At 51.5% G+C, this 24198-nt stretch overlaps 1 protein-coding gene across 1 annotated transcript in view; it reads left to right on the top strand.

Moving 5' to 3' along the window:
- The first annotated feature begins 15699 nt into the window (after positions 1 to 15699).
- The window catches only part of NDRG1 (N-myc downstream regulated 1), a 53401-nt gene continuing 44902 nt past the window's right edge, over positions 15700 to 24198 (top strand). Inside the window, exon 1 of the mRNA XM_045979334.1 lies at positions 15700 to 15833. The gene's annotated coding sequence lies outside the window, so the exon portion shown is untranslated. The remainder of the gene's footprint in view (positions 15834 to 24198) is intronic.

Genomic DNA, 24198 nt, shown 5'->3' on the forward strand with positions numbered 1-24198 from the left:
CCCTCTTCCTCGTCCATCTCAGGCAGCCGACCAAATCATGCCAATTCTGTCCACCCTTCTCCATTCCTTTTGGGACCACTAGCTCAGTTCTGCATACTATGCCCTGCACAGGGCACTTTCAATCTTTTGATATTCCTAATAAGTCAAAAGCTCTCAGAAATGAATAAGAAAAAGACTAGGAACCCCCCCAAATGGGCAAAAGATATCAATAGAAAGTTTATAGTAAAACACATAAATGACTTTTAAAAGTATATAAAAAAAAGATGTATAGCTTGACACCAGACAAATGATAATCAAATAAGACAATACCAAAGTACCATTATTCACCAATTAGATTTCAAAAATTAAATATTAACTACAAATTCTGTTGGTGAAGTTGGGTGGAAACTGGTTTATTGCTGGTGAGAGTGTAAACTGGTGCAAGTTTATGGAGGGCAATTTGGCAATACTAGCAAAGTTATAAAAGCATGTGTCCTTTGAACCAGTCAGTCCCACTTCTGGGAATTTATTTAACCAATAATCTTGCTCAGTTACTAAGTGGTATATGTTATTTGTTGTTTGTAGTAAATGTTGGAAATATAACTAATATCTATCAAGCGAAGACTAACCAAATAATCTAGTAATCCAGTCAATGGAATCTATGCAATGTTAAACACACACACACACACATACACACAAAACAGCAACTCACCAGGACATTCTTTATGTGTTATCAGAAAAGAGCTCTGGGATATAATGTTACTTGAAATAAACAAGGCACAAGGTATTATACAATGTATTCAGTGTGTTAACTTTCACATACTAGAAGTAGGGTGATAATTACATATGTTTATCACGTGTGTTTTCTCTGGGAAACTCAAAGCGGATACACACAAAAGTAATAGAAGTGGTTATTATGGTGGAGGGTAGGGAACACAATGGATGGGGGACAGGAGAGGAAATAAGAAATTTTCACATGTACATTTTTATATTGTTTATTTGTTAAGCTATTAGAATATATTCCCTATTCAAATTTGCTTAGCATTGAAACATTGGCAAAATTAGCACAAAAACAATTCAAAGAAGATGGGATACAAGTGAGAGGGGAGAGAAGTCTCGGGACTCTTCATGATGAGTCTGCTGAGTCCCTCAAGTTCTTGGCCCCAGGTGAGGAGCTGGTGAAGAAACTGCATGTTTTCAAACTCTCAGTTCTGCTGGAACAAGCAACCCCAGATCTTCCAAGCATTCCTGAGTCAGCATCCAGCCTTGTCTCTGCTTGCAGAGAAATGACTGTCTAAAGGTGAGTCCGTGAAAATCGTGTTCTTACTCTAAGCTGGTCTGTGTGGGACAAAACACAGTGTTTCCCAACCCCAAGAGGAACCACACAACTGTCCATGGTGAAAGCCAAGGCTTTGCCCCAGACTCAAAGCCAAATGGGGGTGGAGAAGTTTGCCTGGATAATTCAGCAAGAGCAGAGGAGAACGAAAGCTTCTGTAATTGTTGGCCTTATTGGAATACAGTGGGGCCAAATGGAAGATTCCAGATCTGCCTCTTAACAATCACTTAGCAGTCCAGGGAAATCATGTTTCCCAATCTGTAGAATGGGCATACTCGTGCCTAGCTTGCACAATTGTTGGGAGCTCAGAAATAATGTGTATAAAGATCTTCATCTTCTGTACTCAGTTCTGGGTAAACTAACACAGGATCCATATCAACACATCTTTTGTTTTCAGCTCTGCCTAGAGAAGACCTGCACCTAGGGAAGCCAGGTCTAGCTTTACTAGGTTTAACCAGTAGATAGGAAAGAACTAGCTCAGGTGTGACAAATACCCTAATTATGCATATATGCTCACCTCTTTGGCCAGGACAGACATCACTAGTTGATATGAAGGACAGACATCACTAGTTGATATGAAGGACAGACATCACTAGTTGATATGACACGGAGAACTATTTTCAATATAGTATGCCATTTCTCATCCACCGCCATGCAGGAGAGATGAAAGCCATTTATCCACTCTAGAGTGGTCTTCAGTGTCCCATTACAATCTTGTTAACCAATTTCTCAGGTTCTATCAGAAATTTAAATAGAAAATAATTTTAATATTTAATTATAAAAACCACTGAAATATATTGCTGCTTTCAGGTCACTTAACATTTCACTGACATTGAAACGTTTCTCTTTGGTGTGATTACCCTACCAAGGCAGGGTGCAGAGCTTTCCTTCAAGGTCTTGCTGCGTCTGGAGAGGATATCAGCTGGCATGAGATCCACTTCTCTCTGTTCACCTGTACACAGGAGATTATGTGGACGAATGCATGTCCTTCTCTATTTGTGCTCTTGAAATAAGCTGTGTGTATCAAGCTTACCTGGCATAAATCCTCTAGGCGCTCACTGTCATGGCCCTAGGGATGGGAAGGAACAGAGGTTATTTAAATGGCTTCTTCCCCAAGATTCCAGAACTGGTAAACTGATTGAAGGAATCTCTTCCCTGTTGAAATAACTGATATGTGGCCAGACAAACCCCCAAACTAAACCTATCTGGGTCAGATTTCTGCCCCGTGGTATCAACAACCCAGGTTCCATCTCTCACTGTTCTGTTACATTTCATTCAAAAGGTTACCTCATGGTCCATGTGGCTGCTGGAGGCCCAGCCATTGCATTTCATTCTTGCCATCATTAAAAAGGAAGCAAATCTATTTGTGCATGCTTCTTCTCCTTAAGCATACTTCCTAGATTTTAACTACTTCTACTTAAAACTTACTATTGTCTAAAACCTCAGTCACATACAAGGGAAACTGGAAAATATCATGTTTTTGCTGGTTTTGTGCTAAAATCTGGTGTTCTCTTATGTGGAATGAAGAGGAAAATGAATAGAATCCGTTCTTTCTTAGATAATTTGGAGCTAAAAGAAGGTCTTGGGCTGGGAATTAATTTATTCATTGCTCATTCATTCATTCATTCTTCAAACAAATATGTATGAAAGGCTTACTTTGTGCTCATCTGCTTCTCCATTCTGGGGATTCAGGGTGATTAAGACATACACAGTCCCTATCCCCCAAGAAGTTCACAGTCTAGTTGGGTGTCCTAGTTCCAATTAGAATAGATTTTGTGACTTCAGTAAACCATATCCCTTCTCAGAGCCTCAGTGTTTTCATCTATCGTGTTCTTAGAGCACATAATTGATACAGATCTCCCAACTAAAATATTCTCTAATGAGGCGTCTCTGAGATGTAGGGGAAAGGTAGGGCCACAGAGAACCTGGCTTCCATTTTCTCTTTTCAGGGGTAACAATCCCTAATTTGCAAGGTTATTGTCTGAGTTGGATGGGTCCTGGGGGGCAGTACCCAGCAAGGTGCCTACAGGAGAGGAGAATCTTTTCTTCTGTTCACGTACCTGTTGCTCTGCTCCAGGGGAGGGAAGATTCCCTGACCATGGGAGGAGGTCCTTTTGGAGCTCGAGAGCTCCCAGGGAATGTGGGGGTGTCCAGGGCTTGGAGAGCTGCGAGGCAGGAGGGGACTTGGAAGTCACCAACCATCACTTCCTCTCACCCCCTCCCGGAGTCCCCTGCTCTGGCAATCGCCCAGACACAGGTTAGGGGATCTCTCTGGCTCTGTCATCCGCGCTGGCGATCCTCTGGGAGACGCAGCAGCCTGGGCCACGAGCCAGGGTGCAAATCCTGACTCTCACTGTACTGCCCCCGCCAGATTCGTATGTCGAAGTCCCCACTCACAGGACCTTAAAAATGTGACTACTTGGAGACAAGGGGTTTAAAGAGCTAATGAAGTTAAAATGAGGTCATTAGGGAGGGCCCTAATCCACTCTGACTGTGTCCTTATAAGAAGAGGAGATGAGGACGTGGCCACACAGCAGGGGGACCATGGGAAGACACAGGGAGAAGACCACATTTACACGCCAAGGAGAGCGGCTGCAGAAGAAACCAACCCTGCTGACACCCTGAACTAGGACTTGCAGCTTCCAGAACGGTCAGGAAATCAACTTCTGTTGTTAAAGCCCCAGTCTGTGGCACTTTGCTATGGCAGCTCTTGCAAACGCCTATAAGCTGTATGACATTTTTTCACTTAACCTCTCTGTGCTCATCTTTCTCATCTATATAATTGGACTGATAACAGTAGCTCCCTCCTAAGAATGTTCTGAAGCTTCGCATACAAAGAGCACTGAGAGCAGGACCTGGGCAGAATGTGCGCTCAGTTAAGTGTAAGTTGTAATTGCACTGATTGCTGCCTGTGAGCCTGTCCCATTAGAGCTCAAGGGCAGAGCTTCCTCCTGCAGTCCCGGACCTCCAGGTCTCCCTGAAACAGAAGAACACTTTGCTCAGAGTAGGGGATACTTTTGGACAAACGGATGAGTGCAGGAATGATGAATGTGCGAGTGAACGCTGTTTCCAGTGTTTCTCAGAAGAAGATTAAGCTGCCATAAAATGATGCTGTCAGTTGATCTCTCTCTACCGTCTAGTGAGGAATGCTTAGAGACAAAGTGAGTGTCTAAGTGTGAAAAGAAGGGATTTCTTTATTCCTGCAGTCGGTGGAGGCGGGGGGGAGGCCGCCTTCACCAACGCCCAGCAGGTGAGCCTTGCCAGGCACACCTTGGGCCTGGGGCCAGAAGCTTACCTGCATCCCGGGAGACAGATGCAGCCTGCGTGGGGGACGCAGCCGACGAGGAAGACGTGACAGAGCACCCAGGCAGGTGTGGGCAGGGTGCCGATGTCGGAGAAGCAGTGAGTCGCGGGGCCAGTGGGCCGCCCCTGACACCTGCACCCATGCTGCGCGGAGAGAAGGGCTTATCTGTCCCAAATGCACCACAGACCTGGCCTGTCTCTGCCTCTTGCATCTACTGAGTTTCAGCCTCCCCTCCTATACCCTCCTCCCCTCCCCAGATTCTAGCCCCTGATCTCTCCTCTCTCCTAGCTGGAACACCAAAGCCTATTCTGTGAACCTAAGAAAGCAAGGAGGAAATCTTGGATCCCTGCAGAGTTCTCTGGCTCTTAAACACATAGGATTCTGCCCAGAGTTGGGGGTTGTAATCAGCAAAGATTTCCTGGAAGTGATGAGCTTTGAACCCAGTTATGCTGGAGATCAAAATCAGCTACCCCCAGCCAGCCTGCCATCTGGCAATGCATCCATCCATCCATCCATCCATCTATCCATCTTGTCAACATTTATTAAGCATCTACTATATGCTGGCCAGGCTCTAATTGCCAGGGACATACTGGGACCAAGAGATTTTTCTCGAAAAGCTAGCTAGGACACAAAGAGAAGAAACAGAACTGTGATCGAAAGTGAGGCTTCTTTTCCTTTAATTTGCTTTTTTTTTTTTATATAAATTAAGTAATCTCTATGCCCAATGTGGGGCTTGAACTCATGAACCTGAGATCCAGTTGCACGGGCTACTGACTGAGCCAGGGGGGCGAAGAGCAGGGGGAAGAAAAGAAAATGAGGCTTTGACATGAAGTAGACCTCCTTCGGCCTGCCTCAGGGTGCCAGAGGGGAACACAGCGCTGGAGACTTCACCTCAAAAGAGCATCCTAGAAGGCCTTGAAGGAGGGACCCATGGGTGTGCCTCGAAGAACAAAGTGGCCACAAAATCCCCAGGCAGGCCAGGTGGAAACCACCTGCACACACACTTCCTCTGCACAGAGCTGTGTTTTCTGCTATGTTTTCTCTGAGCCTCTTCTTCCATACCCAACCTTGGAAATCCTTAAAGCCATCCCTAAAACCCAACGGAGGTCTTCACTCATTGTCAGGCGCTGTGGAGAAAGTTGGTTTCCTGATGCTCCCTGGGGAACTGTCCTGTGGTCATTAACATCATCCACCAGAACTTTCTGCCACAATGGAGCTAAGTACTGGCTTGCCCAGGGGCTGCGGGACACATGGGGCTATCAACCACCTGAAAGGTGGCTAACGAAATTTCATTTCATTGGAATTAATTAACAAACAGCCAGCCCTGTGGGGAGTTCCCCCTCAGTCAAGAGTGGGGCATCCAGCACCCCCACAACAAGTGTCATCCAAGATGTCCCAGGGTGTGTGATGGAGAAGCCAGCAATGGGGTAACGCAGGCTTTCTCCCAGGCAAAGTTGCTGCCCGGGCATCCGGACCCTCGGGAGAAGGTGGGTGAGGATACTGTAGCTCCTTGTCTTCCTCAAGGGCCAGGGTCAAGGGTCCTTGCTGCTAAAGGAACCCTAGGCTTGCCCCGACCCCAGGCAGAGGGGTCTCCCTTTTTCACCTTCAAGTTTCTCTTCCCTTCTGGGAATCTTGGAACAAAATCTCACTTCCTTCAGCCATTACTGAAAGAACTCCAGCAAGGTCCATGTCGTGCATTGGGTCCGGTAATCTTATAGCCGCGTGGAGAGGGCTCCAAGTGGTCAGGTTTCTTCCTAGAGCCCTTCAGAAAAAGATAAAGGGAAGAAGCCCACTATTTCATTTTGCAGTGCGTCATACGTACTTCCTCACAGGACTGTCACGCCCATGCGAAGGAAGGGATGAGACACCAGGGAAAGACCTCCATGTCCAAGGGGAGGCAGATGTGAAGGCACAGAGGCAGCCGAGCCCTGTAGCAGCGAGATGGCATGGTGGCAGCCTCAGAGTGACAGATCCTAGAGCTGGGTCACCGCATGGCCGCTATGTGATTCTCCACCTGTCCTCACAACCCCTTAGCTGTGCCCCGACCATTTCAAAGATGAGGTTCTAAGAGTTAGACAATCTAGACCAGGATACGAAGCCGGGTCTCGCGGACTAGAAGCTTCAGTGTCTACCGTCTAGAACAGAGGATGTAAATCAGGAGCAAGGAGGGAGGTGAGACAGCAATTTGCTTTGGGAATGGGGTGCCCTAGAGGTGAGAAACCAAGCCCTCAGCCAGGGAATGAGTCAAGGGAGACAGCTCAGAGTCTGAATCATCCAGATGACTCCAGAAACCAAGAGACCAAGCTGGCCTCATACCCCGAACCTCCGGCCTGTCCCCAAAGGCGCACACCTTCCTAAGTTTCTATTAATAGTCAGCCACAGGAAACCTCCCACAGTCATTCACGTAATGGTTCATTTTAAGCCCATTATCAGCACTTGGGAGAGCAGCCCCACTGCCCTCTGTGGTGGAGGGGCGTGGCTAGGGAGGAGATGACATCATCAGCAAGGCCCTTTCTCCCTTTCAGCAGAGGTGGGCGGAGACCAATAGGAGTTAACCTGATTCAGAGTCACAAGATTAGGGTGGAGGGCCAGGTGCTTTCTCTCTGGTTGTGCGGGGGCCCTGCAGACGGAATGTTGACCCCAAGCATCTGCCCACTGACAGCCCGGAACAGAGTGTTTGCAGAGCCCCTTGGGTTTAGAAGGCACGTGGTGGTTTAGGAGAAAGAATGTGGGTTTGGGGGCCATCCAGATACAGAGGTTAGGGACAAACTTGGGAGCTGGGCTGCCTGGATTTGATTTCTAGCCCTACCACTTACCCGCTGGGCGTCTTGGGAAAATCACTTCACATATTTTCCGGCCTTGGTTTTTCCATTTATAAAGTAGGGATCATAAAAATAGCCCCCTAGGTCTTGGAGACATGGTGAAGATTATCATTATTACATGCAAATGCTTTACAACAGTTCCCAGGACCTTTGTGCAAAATGGGTATTAGCTACTCTTGTTAGAAGCATTATACGCAGCGTGGTCCATCCATGTGAGGGAATAAATATTATGCGTTGTTAAGAACAATCTCATTGCCTCGTGGACGGTGGTGTTAGCAGCAGCAAGGGTTCCCATGGGGAGGCTGTGTTCGCCGTCTCGGCCCAGGTAGTTGCTCTAGACTCTAGGGTGTTCATTTTGTAATTATTCCATTATACTCTGCGCTTACATCTGATGCCGTTCTGTTTTCTACACGCTGTCTTTTATGATAAGACAGTAAAAAGAAATGTGTGGGCAGATTTTTTTTTTTCAACTGCAAAGATGTTCATCACATCTGGTTATGTGAAAAAAGCAGGTTATAACAAAGTCAGTTGTCCTTTTATAGGCTGTTGTCAAAATACCTGCTTATAATTAAATGCTATCATAAATTTTTAATATATATTTTCACACACATCCAAACATACATGCTCGTAGAAGAATTTCTGGAGCAACGAGCCCTGAGATATTAACAGAGAGTATTACAAAGGGTGACTTACTTTAATTTTTTTGTGACTTTTGTTGTATGTATTTCACGCCTATCTGAATTTCCTAATAATTCCACATGGAGTATTTATTTTTGAATTTTTCTTGTTGTTAAGGCAGCAATCATTTCCATAGCACCTCTTAGCACATAAGACGCTCAGATTAAATCATGGTCTGCTGACATTGAATGCCCCTGTGCTAAAAATCACTGTCTGCTTGGGCAAGTGTACATTTCCATTGACTATACACCAGGGATTGTCTGTTTCAGGAAGACTGGGTGACTCAGAACTCACCCCGGCCCCAGATGTGGCTCTGGGGGCTCTGTCCCCTGCTTCGCCTGGCTGGCTGGTGGGACTGTGACCGCCATGTTTTCTCTTCTCCTGACACTCCTTCCCTGAGTTTTGCCCTGCTTAGAGACCACCCGCTCCTGGTCCCAGCTCCCGGTCCAGCCATCGTGCAGGCTGTCAGCCACTGGGGCTGCCTTCCCAGGCCTGGGCCAGGATGGATGGCTTCATGTCATCGGTCAAATCTGGGCCTCAGTGTCCTCATCTGGGAAATGGGCACCCGCATTGCTCACAGGACAGGGGCGGGGGGGGGGGGCTTCCCTCTGAAACCTCCCTGTACACCACCGTTTTAAGAAAAAGTATTGAGTACAGACCTGTCCACCTGCTCAGGTGAACTCATCAACCCTCAACAGATTGAGTAAGGGCATACTGGTTCCCCCTCCACAGTCCTCCCTTCTTTAGGAACAGGACAGCTGAGCCTTGGTCTTCTTGTACCTTGAAAGTAATACTAACTTCTTCTGCCCCGGCCCCCCCCTCCGTTGTACCCTCACAGCTCTATCATCTGATCCCTTGCAGACTGCGGGGTGAATGCTTGCACTGTGCTCCCCAGCCTGGGGGGTTGACTGCCAAGACTCCTTCTCTTGGATTTGATCCTGGAAGTGGTCAAAGGCACACATTGCTAGAATGCCTGGGTGGGATGAAAATGTCAGTTTCTGTCCAGAAAGCAGGAGTGAGAGGCATTGCAGAATCCATGTTACCACTGAGTTGTGGCTTAGGAGGCTCCTAGCAAGGGGTGAACCTGAGTCATTTTGGTTTAGCTTCAGAAAGCACAGCCATTGGGAGGGGTGGAAAGCCACGGACTTGCCTTCCTAATGGTAATAACATGGGGCAGGATAATTTATTGACCAAGATGGAATTCACCACTAGGTCCAGCAGGGGTGGGGGGGGGCTGACCCAGCTTCGCTTCAACACAAGGCACGCAAAGTCACGTAATGTTCCTTGGGGGATCTGGTTGGCAAGTTGGTTGGTTACTACAACATCTTTTTGCATTTCTTGATCTAGGTTCCAGGTGATGGTGGACGGGGACCGTCGGTCAGGAGCCAATGGGGAGACTTAGGCTCAGGTTTAACTTCTCCAAGACAAGCTTTCACTCGGGACATCAGGGAGCACCTCTATGGGGACGGGGAACGGAAATGCAGCCTCAGAGGAAAAAAAGAGCAGATTGAAGTTTTGAAAGTACCAAGGAGCGAACGAAATCTAATCAGTAGCAGTAGTTGTAAGCTGATCTTCCGTACCTAGTACACCCAAAGCCTTTTCCTCCTTCCCCTCTCCCCTCCCTCCTTCCTTACATTCAATCAGCAAATATCACTCAGGTCTTGCCTGCTACGTGCAGGTTGGTGTGTTCCCAAGAGAGAGGAGCCGCTGCCCCTGTTGGCCATGGGCTCTGCAAAGGCACAAAGTGTGAAGCTGCCCGGCATGACTGGCCTGGGCAGGCAGGCAGGTCTGACTGGAAGGTGCAGTTTGTTGGTGGAGGCGGTGGTGGTGGTGAAGGGAGATGGTCAGGCCAGGAAGGTGGGCGGAGGAGGGTTAAGGGCCAACAATTTTAGGAGGAGGGCCTGCCAAGCATACATCGGACTCCTCACAGCTGCCATGGCCTCTCAGAGAACGGGAGGAAAGATTTCCCAGGGCTCTGCCCTGCTCGGAGATGAGGAATTCTCTCGCTCGCTAAGCTGCAAATCCCTGATAACCTTCTGATGGAATCTAGAAAAGACCTGCCTGAGAACAAAGCCAACTTGGACTAAAGGAATCTGAGAGATACGGAGAGCTAAAGAAGGGAGGCAGGGGCCTGGTGAAGTCAGGCCCTGGTTCCCGCTGTGCCTGAAGCCAGCCTCCACCGGACTCCACTGCTCCAGGAGCCCACAGCCGTTCCCCTCCGTTGATTGCTTCAGACATTTGAAATGGTATGTATGCCACATATACACTGAGGGGTTCTGACTAGCAGAAAGAAAGGAAAACATGCAACGTTCCGAGAACAGAAGGTGGTGAGATCACGCTCCCCGACCCATGCCTCATTTCCTGGCAGCCTGCTGCAAATATCCCTTTTCCAGGAGGGTTCTTCTAGACCTTCCAGAGTAGGCGAGACTCTCAGGTCATGGAGTCTCCTAAGACCCTCTGGGCTTACCTGAAGACACCTACCTACCCGTAAGCTCACAGGCCTGCCCTTGTTTGCTTCATCCCTTGGTTCCAGCACCCCTCACACTGTGCTGGAAAGGCATGTGAATGCTTGACAGCTATGCCTCGAATTTGAAAAATGAATCTGGTTGGAGAAGAACAAGAGAGCTTTCCTGGAAGAGTTGACATTTCGCGTGGCCTGGGAGGACACGGATCCAGTCAGGATGGGCTGCGGGGGCTGGAGCAACAGGTCTGCTCAGAGTCCTAGTGACAGTTTAATTCTTCCCCATGTCACATAACTACTCTGGGTCCGTGGGAGCCGGGGGGGGGGGTACTCTGTTCCATGCATGCCTCCTGCTGCTAGGCCTCAGGGATGGAGCCCACAATATCTGGGGCATTGGTTGTCACAGTAGTAGGAGAGCAAAGCGAATCACATGGCCATCCGGGGATGCCTGGGGTGGCTCTTTGCTCAGCGGGGAGCCTGCTTCTCCCTCTGCCTGCCACTTCCCCTGCTCGTGGGCATTCTCTCTCTCTCTGAAAGGTAAATACATAATATGTTAAAAAAACAAAAACAAAAACAAAAACAAACACGTTGCCATCCAAAGTGACACAGGTCCCTTCCACTCCGCAGTCATTGACAAGGCCAGGAACCCCACATGCTGGACTTCAGGGGGAGAGGGGCCGGAAGGAGGAGAGGTGAAATGGAGAATGACTAATCCTGGTGATTTCCCCCAGTGAATGAAATCCCCACAGGGAGAGGAGGAGTGGGGGGCTTTCTGGAAGGAGAAACAGTGTGGGCAAAGGTTCAGAGGTGAGGATGTGAGGGGAGGCACTGAGTAGGTCTTTCTGCAAATACACCACAGATATTTGTAAAACACGTAGTAGTCTAGTACTGGGGTGAATCCCGTCCCCCGGAATATCATTTCCACCGGGAACCTCCGACTGAGACCTTATTCGGCAATGAGGTCTTTGCAGATGTAATTAGTTAGGGTTAGATGAGGTCTTGGTCGATCAGGGTTCAATCACACTGGTGCTCTCATTAGAAGAGAAGAGCCAGAGATGGAAACATCCAGGGAGAAGCCTGTGTCATGACAGAGGCAGGGATCAGAGGGACGCGTCCACAAACCAAGAGACATCAAGGACTGCCAGCACACCCCAGAGGCGGGGTACAAGGAAGGATTCTTCCCAAGAGCCTTCCAGGGGAGCACGGCACTGAAACTGACCTTCTATGGGGCCAAAATTGTACATCTCTTTGTCTATTCAAAGTAAAGGATCATTATGAGCTCTGAGCATAGGCTAACATCCAGCCTCCAGTGGAATTGTTCCTATGCACCTTTTCCCATTGCTTGCAGCTGGATTTTATAGGGTAGGCTTGCTCTCAGAGCCCTGGGAGAATTTACACAGGTCCACGCATGGAGGTCCTCCCACATGGACTCCCAAAGCAAGGCGAAAGCTCTTTCCCCTCCCAACAAACTCCAAGCAAGTCTGCACAAGGTAGGGAGAACTGGAAGAGAAGCACTTGGATCCACTCACTTACTCAACCAATGCTTACTGGATTTCGGTATGAATTGGGCACCATGCGAGATGCTGGGGAAGACGGACTGGGATGACGAATGCGAAAATGATGATGATGGCTGCTAACATTTTATCAAGAACAAGAGTTCCTTATGTGCCACACGTTGTTCTAGGCACTTTACATGTGTTAGCTTGTGTATTTCTCATAGTGACCCTGGGAGAGTTAACGCTATTACTGTGTGTTTTGTTTTCGTTTTTGTTTGTTTTTTTGCTTGTTTGTTTTTTTTTTTTAAGATTTTATTTATTTATTTGAGAGAGAGAATGAGAGAGAGAGAGCATGAGAAGGAGGAGGGTCAGAGAGAGAAGCAGACTCCCCACTGAGCAGGGAGCCCTATGTGGGATTCCACCCTGGGACTCCAGGATCATGACCTGAGCCGAAGGCAGTTGCTTAACCAACTGAGCCACCTAGGCGCCCTTGTTTTTGTTTTTGATGATGAGGCTGAGACAGGAAATCCAAGCACTTGCCCTCGGGTGCAGAGCAAATGAGGTAGGGAGGGTCAGGAAGGCAATTGTTTTTCCTAACAAGGTTGGCAGAATTATTTGTCCAGGAACTTGATAAATTAAATACTTAAAAATGAAAGGAAGGGAGCATAGAGCATGGAGAGATATGTAGAGACACCTAGTTAGCGTAGTTTGGTGGAGGAAGGAGGGGGAGAGGAATAAGGCTACCATCACCAGCTGGGATCATACGACGGGTCATGAATTGCAGTGAAAGTGTATTTTTTGATTAGAATGATCCAGAAAGGAGGTAGATGCGGATTCTGGAGGATGGCGGAGGGGGGCCCAGGATTGGAGCTGGGAGATGCTGGCTTTTCAGGGACACAGTCTCATCTCAACTGGAAGAAAATATGGGACCGCAGCCTCAGGCTCCTGAGTTGTGGAGGGAAGGCCTAGTGGTCTCTCTCACCCATTTGCTCCAGGTGCATGTAGGGGCGGGGGGCAGATGTGCAGAGAGGTGGGATAACTTCCCCAGCTACCACCAGCTCCTCAGCGCTGGAATCAGGAGAAGAACTCCAGCTTTCTCTTGGATCTCTCTCAACCTCAAGTACCCATGCGTTCTAAGCCAGAAGGTTGGGACTAGATGAATCCTATCGTCTTTTCCGTCAAGATAGTCTATAATCAAATCTAAAGTATTGCTAGATAGAAATTTCCAGAGGCCATGAGTCCAGAAACTCCGATCTCATCCCGTGATGGATTTGCAACGCACGCTCATTTACTAAGCAAATCTAATTCCATTGCTGACCAGAGAGAAAAAAATAATTTAAACAGCTCAATTCAATTGCACCCACATTTGGCTCTAGGCGCTTTTGCTGCCTCAGCAGGTCTGGACTGGGGGATGCGGGGATGGGGTGGGCAGCTCTCAGCTCCCAGGTGGCTCTGGAGGACGGGCATCTTTTACAGGCATGTACATCCGGAGCTGTGCCAAAGCCGGTCTTTCCTCGAGAGTGGCCACCTTGGGTACAAGAACGTGGTTTCATCCGGGGCTCAGTGGAAGAAAGAACAGAGCGCAGCGGGAGGAGAAATCGGCTGTTCTGGACTTGCGGGAGAGGGGATGTGGGATTTAGTGGCACTTTCCCCAGAACACCTCTAAGTGGATTTGGACCCTGTACCCATCTCATCGCAACCTGGTTTCAGAACGCTGCTGCTCTCTGAAATTCTACTCCTCTGTGATCACAATTCTTCTTTTTCTCCGCTCTATGCCTTGGGCACCTTCCCTCCCCTGTGCTAGAATATGTTTTCTGCTCACTGTCTTCTGGAAAGTTGGGGCTCCTACAGAGCTACTTTGAGGCCTCTGGCTGCAGGTCTGGGCGGCTCTGTGTGCTCCGCCCCAAAGACTTCCTCAAAGGAGGATCTCGAAATGCCCTCTCTTGGCAAAATGCCCTTCTTTGGCCCACATACTAGCATTTCAATTTGTTGTTGAAGGAGGTGGCCGCTTCCTCCATAGTTTTGAACTTGACTCTATCTCTGGCAGGTAATAAACCAGAGGTGCTCGAAAACAGATGAGGTAAGGGAAAATGGATTTACTTGAGGGGTAAAGGACCGCCAGATCTGGGAGGGTCTTCAGATCGCAGGCTGGCTCTGGAAGATGTGAACTTGTCCTTAGTGTCTAGGCTGGTTCCTGGACATGGTAGGCACTTAATCCAGGTATGGAATGAATGAGTTCGGTGTAGCCTTCTTGTTGTGTGGACGGGAAAACAGACTCAGTCTTCTACACTGTGCTCCTGAGGGGAAGGACTTTGCCTCTTCAGTCCTTTTCCCAGTGGCTGAGCACAGACCGGGGCTCATCTCAGAGGATCAATAAATATTTGTGGAATGACAGGAAAAGTAAATGTCAGGGCCTATAGAGGTAAATAAATGGGCTGCACAGAGAGTCAGGTCCCTTGTCTTGAGCAAAGCATGGGCTGCTGGAGGGAACAGGTTTGTCACTAGCCAGAAGAGGGAGGGTGGGGGAAGGGCCCCCTGAGCCTGCCCGTACAAGGCCTTTAGGGGCCTGAGGGACAGTGACAAGGTCTACCTCAAGTGCAGTGGTTCTCACCTGGTTGCACATTTGAGCCACGTAGAGAGCTTTTAAAACACCCCAATCCCTCCTCTGCAATCCCTGAGGTTCTGATACCACTGGCCTAGGGTCCATCCTAGGACCCCTGGTAAGTACCCTTTAAAAAAAAAATTCCTCTGGGAATTCCAATACGCAGTGTGGGTTGAGAACACGAGGTAATCTTTGAACAAAACAAGGCCGCAGAGAAGGGCAGCTAACAGTGCAAAGGGTGCTCTGGACAAGTTCTGGGAAGCAGAAGGCTCAGGGGGTGAGGATCCTCCCAGCCAGGGCTCCTGGGGGAGGGCAGAAGGCCAAGGGAGGGAAAGTACTAGCAGGGGTGGGCTTAGAGCTGGGGAGGGGAGGGGCGAGCAGATGCGGTGAACAAAATGAAGGAGATTCAGTGGGAGCGAGGATTTCCGCGGAGAGATGATGCAACAAGACGGGGGCATGGAGTGCGAGTCGCTGGGAGCTGCTCGCTGGGATGTCAAGGACTCACCCTGGGAAGGCAGTTAAAGCGGGTTGGGGAGCTAAGATCTTGAGACTTGGAGGAAGTAGGGAGTCGCCCACCAGGGATGTCAGGGCGTGGCGCGACGGGACTCAAGAAACTCTGAGACCGAGGGCCCTTGGGTCACACAGAGACACAAAGCACATGCTCACGCGCGAGCACACGGACTCATCCCCAGGGCACACGCCCACTGCACACGCGGAGGCCTTGGCCTTCCGGGGGAGGAAGGCGACCGCGCAGCCGAACCGCAGCGGGAGCTCGGAGGCCCCTGCCCGCCGCGCCCCTACAAAGGCTTGCGCAACAGGCGGCGGCTCGGGCGGGGGCCCGCCGCGCTCTGCCTCCGCCCCGCCCGGCCGGGCCCCGCGAGCTGGCGGGAGCGGGAAGAGCGCCGGGGAGGAGGGAGAGCGGCAAGGGGTGTGTCCCCGCGGTGTGCGGGTTCCGGAAGGCCGGGGCGGGGCGAGCGCGGGGCGGGGCCGCGGCGCCTATAAAGTCGCCAGCCGCCCGGGCATAAACAAACCCCGTCGGGCTCCCAGCTTGGAGTGCGGAGCGCACGCCGGTCCTCGCCGCTTTGCTCTGAGCTCGCTGGCCGCCGCGCCTCCAGCCCCGCTCCGGCTCCTTTTGCCTTTCTCTCTGTACCTTAGGTAAGCCCGACACCCTCCTCGTGCGGGGCAGGGAGGGATCGATGGCCCGCGCGTGCAGCTGCGGCTTCTGGACCGCCCTTTGTGGCCCCCAGAGCTTCCCAAGTGCGTGGCGACCCTGCGGTGCGGGCGCGCGGAGGGGCTTTGGGGCGGGGCCGCCGCCGGAATGGGGGGGTGGGTTTCGATGAGCGAAGAGAAGGAAAGAAAAAACCAGGTGCCCGCTTGCCTTTCCCGGCTGGGAAAGTGGGATCTTGGGTTCCGGGGAGGGGTGGAGAGCCGGCCGGGGCACACCTTCGTCGCGCTTCCCAGCGCCACCCAGAGGCACAGCTGGCGCCGCAGGCCTGAGAGCGCACTGGAAGTGGGAGCCGGAGGAGGGCCTGGGAGAGTGCGTGTGTGCGCGCGCCCGCGTGTTGGGTGGGGTGTATTCTCGGAGTGGGGTGTCTGGGGAAGGAGGGTTTCCGCGCGCGTGTGTGGAAAGGAGGTGAGTAGGGGAGAGCGGCGAGCTGAGGCTGGAGAAAGGGGCGTGGGTGTGTCCGGTTTCCAGACTGAGCTCTGGACCGACGTGCATCTGAGGGGCGGGGGCGGATGCAGCCTCGAAGCCAGGGTGGGGCGTGTGTGTGCGTGCGTGTGTGCTGGGGGTGTTGGGAGGGAGGGTCTGAGTGTGTCACAGTGCGTGCCAGACGCGCGGGAGCGAGTGTCGACCAGTACCGCTGGGCAGGGTGCGTCCCCCGTGGTGGCCCGGGGTTGGCTCTGTGGTGGCACCGAAGAGGTGGCCTGGTCCAAAGGGGTCGTGTGGGCAAGGGACGGCCCAGCGCTGGCCAAGGCTGCGAGTGGCGTCATTTTCGCCTCTGCCCACCTCCCTGGCTGGGTCCCCCTGCCTCCGGGGACCCGCCTCTCCTGCCCTCCTGAGGGAAGAACAGCTGGAATTACTCCGTTCCTGGGAGATCCGCGGTCTCTGATTCAGCCTGGGGCGGGGAGGGCAGGGCCTGTGGAGAGTGGTGGCCTGGGGGGAAAGGCGCGGCCACCACCTCTGTCACTTTGGTGGCTGAAGCTGGGATTTAGTGAGTCTTTCCCTTCACCGTCCCCCGACAGCCCCCGCCTCCCCCCAGCCACTCTGTCGCCTGCATTGTCAGACGTCCCTGTGGGTCAGGGGCAGCACCAATATGTGGCTGGAAGGGGGAGGTGCCTGGCAGCCAGTGGGGGAGGGAGATTCAGGCTCAGATCTTCACGTGTTTCAGGCCCTTCCGTTCTTTGCTTCCTTTAAGTTACTGGGAAAAGGTTGAAGATTCAAGGAGAGCCCAGCCCTTGGCTGCACGGGAGGGCATTATTCTCTTTGTGATGTCCATCGGCCATACTTAACGTTCTCAGCCACCTCAAATGAACCAAATACCGAAATACAAACTGCTCTTGCTGTGAAAATGCAGTTGGAAGACAAGCCCACCAGCCCCTCCTCCTGTACGGAAAATGCTGGGGTTTTATTGACTTTCACAGATGTGAATTGAAATAAGCAAGGTAAAGAGAGTGCAAGTTCCAGTCCCTGCCTTCAAGGGGCTCACCCGTTCAGGGGGAGAAATGCGGGCGAAGAGGGTGAGTGCTGGTGTGTCCCGGGGTGGGGGGTCCAAGGTACGGGGAGGTAGAGGTGATCAGGAAGTGACGGGGAACTGTCAGAGGGACAGTGCCCTGGTGTAAGCAGTGAAATCTGGGGTGTCCCCTGACCTGTGACCTCTTCGTTTTGTGGGACCTCATCCCCCACAAGAGGGTGAGTTGGAAGGCTTCCCTAGCCCTGCCCCGTAACCTGGTACCTGGCCCAGGAGTTCAAATACACGCGTTGAATGAATTGAATGGCTCCTTCCCTCTGTCCCATTCCCCTGTAATCTCTTGGGTGGAGTCCCAAGCAGGCAGTTGACCTTCAGGGTGGTGTTGTTTGACTTGGCTTTCCAGGGAGACCTTCCAGCACCTGTTGGGATCCTCCCTCCCCAGAGGGGGCATCCCCTGGAGCAAGAAGCAAATCCAAGACTACCAACAGTTGGTCTGATAATATGGGATGGAATCAGGAACTCACACATGTTCCTGGTCCTGCGTCTTCCCATTTTACAGAGGGAAACTGAGGCCCAGAGACAGGGTTTGACTTGCGAAGGCTGAGCCAGAGCTGGAACTTGGCCCTCCAGACCCCTCTCGTTGCTGTTGAAGGTGGTGAAAAGGGTTCTTGGTCTTGATCATTGCCCCTCCCATAGCAGACATTGGGTCTTTACTGCATTTCTTGGTGAGGAAACTTTCCAGGCGGAATGTGGTGGTTATTTATTTATTTAGTGTCAATCACATGTTCTTGAGAACTTAGCAGAATCGGTCCAGTGAGCAGGAGGAGCTGTAGCCCTGCTGAGGGATGGTTGACTGGATTCTGGCTGCCCCCTCCAGGTTGGACTTAGATCTGAACAGAGCTGGGGGCTCCCTCCACCAAGGCTCACAGAAAGCTCCTGGCCTGAGCTTGGCCTTGGCATGGATGGGGAAGAAAAGTTGTGTTGTGTGTTTTTAGTGGCCTGAAGCTGCCATTCTTCCTTGGGACGCAGCTCCGGAGAATCCCATCCAAGGCGTGACTCAAAGTCCCTGTGCCTCAGAAAGAAAGCCAGGGTGATGAGTCAGCATCTAAGACTCTGGCTGGGAGAGGGCAGGGAGGGGCAGGACGCTCTTCTTCCTAGTCAGCTGCTGCATCCCTCCATCCCCTGTCATCCTGGCCAGAGCGCTGCCTGATCTGTATTGGTTCCATTGAGTAGATGGGAAAAATGAGGCTGAGAGAGTTTGAGAGATTGGCCAGTGGCCACGTGGCTAAAGGTGGGACAGGCAGGCTTTGAACCCAGAGAGGCAGACACCCAAGCCTTTGTTCCTTTTCCTGACAGCATGTTGGGATGGCCGGGAAAAAACACGGAATGAAAGAAAAGTCCAGAGATGTGATGAGGAGTGCTGTGCCTCAGTTTCCTTTCCAGTAAAATGCGAATAACAGACACTGTCTCATGGGTACATGTAAATATTAATGAATTAATCCGTCGAAAGGGCAGAGAACAGTGCCTGGCACATGGGAACACCATGTAGGTGTTGGCTGTCAATGATTCCCACGGATTACATTTCTCAAGGCATTTCCTTGGCGATCAGTTTCAGGGACTTTTGTCCTAAGCTTACCCTTGCCAGTGAAAGTGCCTTCAGGGGCTGAACTCATGTTTTGCTTCTTGAAGTTCTTCCAAAAGAGCTAAGCTGATGCAGACTGCATAAAAATGTAATGAGAACGTTGTCTGAAATGCAGATTTCCAGGCCCCGTAAGCCTGGGAGGGGCCAGGAATCTTCACCATTTCAAAGCTGCCTGGGCTGGATGAGGGGTGGGGTGTCCTGAAGGCTGTTGGAGTTGAGGCCATCTGCTCCAGAATGACTGGGGAGAGGGAGAGGAGAGGCCAGAGCAGCCGATACTTCTGTGCTTCCACACCCTGGTGCTCCGTAAGCCCCTCTTACCTGGCCAAGGAGCCTTGTGGTTTCAGCTCATCACCTCATTCAGCTGAGATAGGTGACATTCTTGCCATTTCTCAGGTCAGCAAACTGAGGCATGGGCAGATGACTTGCTTGTCTATAATCAAGGGAGTGGGGTCCTGTTCTAGGTGGACCACCCTGGACCTTCCCCTCCAGTGTCAAGGTCCTCCAGACCCTTCTGGACCTGTCTTTGAAGCGTGAACTTGGTTTCCTGGATTCATTTCATGAGCCCATTTCCTGCATGGCAGTTCCTGCCTCCCTGATCCCAGGCCTTGCCTTTCTACTTTTCTTTGTCCTTCCATTTGGACACAAGAGATGGACGGAAGGCAGTGTGTGCTGCAGAGGTGGAGGTGAGTTCTCTGATACTGCCATGCCAGCCAGGCTTGTTGGAAGTGGGTGTTCTGAGGGATGGGATGTGCTCCCCTTGCGGAAGGTCTATGCAGGCTCTGTGTCTGGGCTTTTCCAGTCCAGCTGAGGTGGTGGGAGATGAGGCTCGTTAGTGTCTGCGGGCCTTGAATGGCCTGTTCAGGAGTTCCATCTTTTATTTTATAGCTTTTCTTCTCTTAAATCTGTGGAAACCTCAATACAAGTGTGAATCTTAACCCATGTGCAGCCTTCCTTGAAGATGGGGACCAGAGCTCTAGGCTCTAGCTGTAGCTTTAGGCTGTTCCCATCTCAATCCCAGCTCCACTCCTTGGCTTTGAGAAGATTCTCTACAGCTCTTTGGGTACCGCCCAAAGGTCCACAGTTCCCCAGCTGGGAACCCTGGCCTCCTCTCCTCTCTCCTTTCCAAGCATTGAACTGGCCACCTTTCTCCAGGAAGCTCTCCCCGGCTTTCCCTTCCAGGCTGGCATGCTGGCGTGTGTGCCCTCCTTGGATCATTCTGGACCGAGTCTCTATTTACCCCGTTCCTGTAGACCCTGAGGGCCTGGCACTCAGTCAGCACTCAGTTAGTGTTGGTCAGAAGAAACCCTCTGTTTATGAAGCAACTAACGGGCCATCCTGTGTAGGGAAGATTGGAAGACCATCCAGAGTGTGGAAACAGCGAGAAGATTTTGAGTAAGGATCCTGTCAATGTGGCAACCATCCCATCTCTGGGACAAAGGGTTTTCTAGGAGGAATCTATTTCCGTGTCCTGTGCCAACACTGGCTCTGTTTGTGGGCTTTTGATATCGCCCAGACCAGCTAGGGTAGCTCATGCTTGTGCTGCAGATTCGCAGACGAAGCCTTGAATCCCACCAGTGTCCTCCTTCAGACTTCCATTATTCTGCTTGTCCTCTCGGATGGTCTTCTCTCTGCCAAACAGTGGATCGGGCTGCCAAGACTCCAGTGAGAAGCTTCAGGAAGATCCCCGGGTCGTGTTACAGAGAGGGAGTGGGTGGTGACGGATTGCCAACCCTTCCGTCTGCCTGCTCTGTGTCCCGGACCCCCTGGCTAGTTCTGTGCTCTGGTTGAACACAGGCCGTCCCATTTTAGCTCCGGTCCTGTAAGCTGGGGTTAGCCTTCTTTTGGAAAATGCCTTTTTCTTTCTTTTGGCATCAAGCAGTGCCTTGGATGCTGCCGAGCAGTCCCCATGCAAAGCAGGAAGGGGACCCTCCAGGAATTTCTAATCTGATGTCCCCCTCTGCATGGCATTTGTACCATTTTACTGACTTTGAGAACCCTGTTCTCGACTTCCGTTCCCCTAACTGGGGAACTTTCTTGAAAGTCCAGTTCTTCTAGGTTCTTCCGTATTGTTTACTAGCTCGATTACCTAAGAAAAACAGCGCCATTTAAGACCACCAACTTCTTCACTCTCCCCAGAGCCTTGAGTTTCAAAAGATCTAGAGAGAACCATGAACTGTCTTACAGCTTGACATCACAGTCTCCTTGGCCAAAAAAGAAAACACAGCATGTGTCTACAGTAAGGCAGGGGTAGCCAAGGCATACCCCAAGGCTGCTTTCCTTGAGGTCCGTACGGATGTGGGGCTGTTCTGGAACCTTCGGGGATTGCAGTATCCGGGAAAGTTGCTATGTCAAACAGCAGCTGCACACATTGATTTCCACCCCACCCCCTGCTCCCCCCTTTTTAGTTCTGTTCCATAAAGAGCCCAGTGTGCTGGAAAGAACACCACTTTCATGTGGCTTTGAAACCGGGCGTGTTATGGAGGGGACAAAATCTGGGCCAGTCGCTGACCATCACAATCGATGCAAAAGCTTGTCAACAAAGCCTCCTGGTCTGCCTTTCCCTCTGCTGCGCTAGAGGTGACCAGGAGGATGCCGTCCGTCCGCCCTTGCTCTCCACACGCACATCCACGTTGAAGGAGTGGGTCTCAGCCTTTCGGAAGTCATTTGGGCCTTTGCTTTTGTGCCTCGGGTTACCCGTCTGGAAGCTGGGCTGATGATGCCCACCTTCTACCGGGGACCTCCACGAGGCACAACTAGAACAAGGCGATGAACACTTTCTCCAAGTGTTGAAACTGCTGAAGGCACCTTGAGGGCGCCTGGGTGGCTCCGTTAAGTGTCTGACTCTTTTTTTTTTTTTTTAAGATTTTATTTATTTATTTGACAGAGAGAGAGATCACAAGTAGACAGACAGGCAGGCAGAGAGAGAGGAGGAAGCAGGCTCCCTGCGGAGCAGAGAGCCCGATGTGGGGCTCGATCCCAGGACCCTGAGACCATGACCTGAGCCGAAGGCAGCGGCCTAATCCACTGAGCCACCCAGGCGCCCAAGTGTCTGACTCTTGACCTCGGCTCAGTCTTGATCTCACGGTGGTGAGTTCGAGGCCCACAATTGGTGCCACGTTGGGCGTGGAGCCTACTCAGAAAAACCCCAAAAAACAAAAAACGTGGAAGAGAGCTAAAAACAAAGTCTTTCTGGGCATTATGAGGGAGAGTAGGAAAGTCTAGGATGGGGACTCTGTCCAGAGCCTGAGCCTATGCGTGGGGGCCCTGCGGGACTGTGCCAGGTGGAGAGGAAGCACGTGACTCCCTGAACTGACCCCCACAGGAAAAGCCTCCTGGTCACAGGCAGCTTGTCCTTAGAACGTCCCACCTGGACGAAGGGTGGGCGCCCAGTATGTGTGTATGTATAGACCAAACCCTTGCACAGTCAGCTTTCTCCTGAAAGATTGCTTGAACCTGGGCTAGCTTGAGGCTAGGTGACTTGGGGCACCTGTTTGTCATGGCGTGTCTGTGACCACTTGGGCCAGGCTGGGTGGATCTGGGCAGGACCCTTGTTGCCTTTGGGAAAAGCACGTTCCCATCTCAGCAGCCCTTGGCCCCACGTTTCTCATGGACCATGTGATGTCCCCGGAGCATACAGAACCTGTTTTGCAGGTGGGGAAGCCGAGGCCCCCAGAGAGGGTCTGAATGACTTGACCAAGGTCACACGACAGCAGAGTGGCAGGCTTTCCGTGCCCTGCTGACTCCTCGGCCAGGGCTGCTGCTGCTGCATCAAGGTTTTTGAGAGTCACAGGCTCTGAATGTCCCTTGCCAGTCCCCGTGACTGGTTAACCATTTTCTGGGCCTCACATGACCCAGCGTACCTCAGCCCTCTGCCCTCCCAGTTCCCCAGGGTCATGGTCTTCCCTTCTCTGGGCAAATGCGAGTCTTGGCTTCCCTTGCAACCCAGGAGGTCCAGCTAATTGCTAACTGTCTCCTGAGTCTGCTGAACTGGAAAGGTGCCCATCGTTACTCATTCACCGACGTTGCTAATGGAAGCAAGACCCCCATGGTGGTGCGCGGGAAACCCACGTGGTGGTTGCTGAACTTCCGTGAGCGCCCCCTCCTTGCTGGGTTAATTCGGGGACTCATAGCATATAAAACCCAGGCTGTGCCCTCACAGATGTCCCTGGATCTCTGAGGCCACCAGGAAGGGGGAGTGCACTGATGAGTCGAGCAGCCACCCCCTTATCCACGGTTTCGGCTCCCCGAGGTCAACCAAGGTCAGAAGCAAATGACCCTCCCTCTGACATGTCCTCAGAAGGTTGACAGTAGCCTACCACCATGACACATGCCTGCATCGTTCCCCTCACTCCATCTGGTCCTGTGGGCACATCCCCTCACAGCCTTCCAGGAAGGGTGAGCTCGGCACAGCGAGATCCTTCGAGACAGGGAGCCCGCAGTCACATAGCTTTTGTAACAGTATATTGTTAATCACTCTGTTTTATTAGGAGGTATTGTTCATACTGTGCCTTTGATGCGGGCGTGCGTATACAGGAGAATGGTGTGCGTTAGTGTTCAGTGCGTCCCCTGGGGGGTCTTGGGATGTATCCCCAGTGGCTAAGGCAGGGAGACTCTGTTCTAGTCTTTTAAGCCATGCTTCTGCTTGCTGGGAGCAGGAATTGTACCCGTTTCATAGATGGGCAAACTGAGGCCATGAGGCTGGAGAACTTGGTAGGGATTGCAGAGCTAATAAATGACGATGCTCAGGCTGACCTTCCAGTCTTCCTCCAGCTCCTGGTGACCGTCCCCTTGTCCCCTTGTCCACCATGGGTTTCCCCTGAATTCGTTCTGGGGAGAACATGTGGGAAAGGAGGACGTGGTGCTGTGAACCAGTCTGGCAGCTGGTGTGCTGCCCCAGAGCTGGTTTTCGGCCCCGATGTTGGGTCTTGGCCGGACACCTGTCCTGATCTGATTCCGTGTCTGTGCTTCTTGGGGACACAGTGGGCAGACACTGCCCACGCATCATCATGCTGTGTGGGGCCAGAGGGCTGGAGGTCGGACACCTGGGCTCCCACCTTGTGCCCTGTATGTCCTTGCCCTGTCACCCTCTTCTCGAAAAGATCACCTTGGCCTTTTGGGACCTTACGTTCTGTGTTGGGACTTTCCAGGAGGTGGCAGAGGGGCAGACAGCGGCGTGCAGTACTGGGCC

Source organism: Meles meles, chromosome 1 (assembly GCF_922984935.1).
Source record: "Meles meles chromosome 1, mMelMel3.1 paternal haplotype, whole genome shotgun sequence".
NCBI classification, from domain to species: Eukaryota; Metazoa; Chordata; class Mammalia; order Carnivora; family Mustelidae; genus Meles; species Meles meles.